Genomic DNA, 1,727 nt, shown 5'->3' with positions numbered 1-1,727 from the left:
TTTTTCCTAATAAGCTACTTTTGACTTTGTGGGTCCTATAAAAATATAATATTTTATATATATATTATATATATATTCTATTTTATCTCTGCTCTCTTATTTTTTTACTTTGTTTCAGTCTATTTTGTTCTTCATTTTCTAATTTTGAGATGTAGGCTTGACTCACTTTTTTCCTCTTTCTTAACATATATGCATGTGTGTTATGTGTTTTCAGAAGAAACACATGTTCAAAAGAACACATTTTAGTTCATCTTCCTTTTTTTAAATATTTCAGATATTTTTTTATTTCTTCAAATTTATCAGGAGTGACTGAAATAAACAATATAATAGAGTCCCATCATCATGGAAATAGCTTTAAGAGACAACTGGTCAGATGAATATTATTGCTTCCCATTTCCAATCAGTAAATAGTTGCCATTTATAAATAGTCGGTCAGGAATGCTCAAGATATGTTATATAATACAATACGACTGTTCATGGGGCGGGAGTGGGGGACTAGGATATAACTTATGTGAACTTCTTGATTTCATCATATAAGATAAGCACAAAAGCACCACTCATGCCCCTGAGAACACTGGACCAGGAACTTTTGAAAAAAGCTTTGGCTGCTTCATCATGAGCAATCTTCCTCCAGCAGTCAAACTTGTCAGTTCCTTTGTGCCCTGACTGCATCATCATTTGGCAATGAACAGTGTCAAATGGATAGGAAGTGAACCCAGCAACCGCTGTGACAGTTTGTACTCTCATCCGGCTGATAAAGATGTGCATACTCTTGAGATCTGGAAGAATTCCCTTTGCAGTGTTCTAGATACCAAAGTAGGCACCTTGGCAGATAATGCCCTGCACAGACACATTAAAGCCTTGGTACAGGCCCTTAATCCCATCAGATTTATAGATCTCAACCAAGGAGTCACTTCAGAATCCCTTTCAGCCCCAGCTTTGCCCACATCAGCTGTTAGACAGGTATGGGCAAAATTAAAAGGATACACAAAACACAAGGATGTGGCCCCAGCGGCACCACCTGATGTCAGATTCCCTGAGAAGTAGCGTCAAAACTGGGTCCTCTTGTCCACACCACCCAGAAAGATCTGCTTGATTTATCTTTGAAGGCAAAGTTGAGAGCTTGGGTGGGCAAGTATCTGATGACATTGTCCAGGTTACCACACTAAGAGGACAGGGCTTCCTGCTCCTTGGGGATGCGAACCATGCCGTCTATAATGCCCTTGTATTGCTTATCTGTGGTGATTTCCTTGTGGGCATGCTGCACCTGTAGCAGCAGCTTGACCCACTGGAAGGGTGCTACCACAGTCTTGGAGATGGCCAGGCCACTCTACCTGCTAGGAAGTCCTTGGCGAAGGACACACTGGCATCTGTCATACTGGAAGGAAAGAGGAGGTGGGCAACTGGGGGACTGTGATAGGAACCAGCTGGGACTCCAGGACTCATCTTCTAATATTGATATCTAGTATTTTCATTTTCAATAACATCACAATATGTTTTAAATTTTCCATTATGATGTCCAAACATTTGGATATTTTTAGTTATTTTTTGTTATTGATTCCTAGTAAAAATTTATTATGGTCAGAAAAAAATAAAATTTTCAATTCTTTGAAGTATTTTGAGGCTTGATTTATAGGCCAGTACACAGCCAATTTTTGCTTTGTTGTGTTTTTAAAGTTTTTATTTATTTATTTTAGAGAGAGTGCATGAACCGGTGGAGGGGCTGA

At 39.0% G+C, this 1,727-nt stretch overlaps 1 pseudogene; it reads right to left on the bottom strand.

Annotated features, from left to right (window-relative positions):
- Positions 1 to 507: 507 nt before the first annotated feature.
- Positions 508 to 1,378, bottom strand: LOC102750479 (ADP/ATP translocase 2 pseudogene; annotated as a pseudogene).
- Between the last annotated feature and the right edge of the window lie 349 nt (positions 1,379 to 1,727).

Source organism: Leptonychotes weddellii, unplaced genomic scaffold, assembly GCF_054177405.1.
Source record: "Leptonychotes weddellii isolate Sample4059 unplaced genomic scaffold, ASM5417740v2 HiC_scaffold_6062, whole genome shotgun sequence".
Lineage (NCBI taxonomy): Eukaryota > Metazoa > Chordata > Mammalia > Carnivora > Phocidae > Leptonychotes > Leptonychotes weddellii.
The sequence above is the reverse complement of the archived record's forward strand: the minus strand, read 5'-3'. Positions and strand labels throughout refer to the sequence as shown.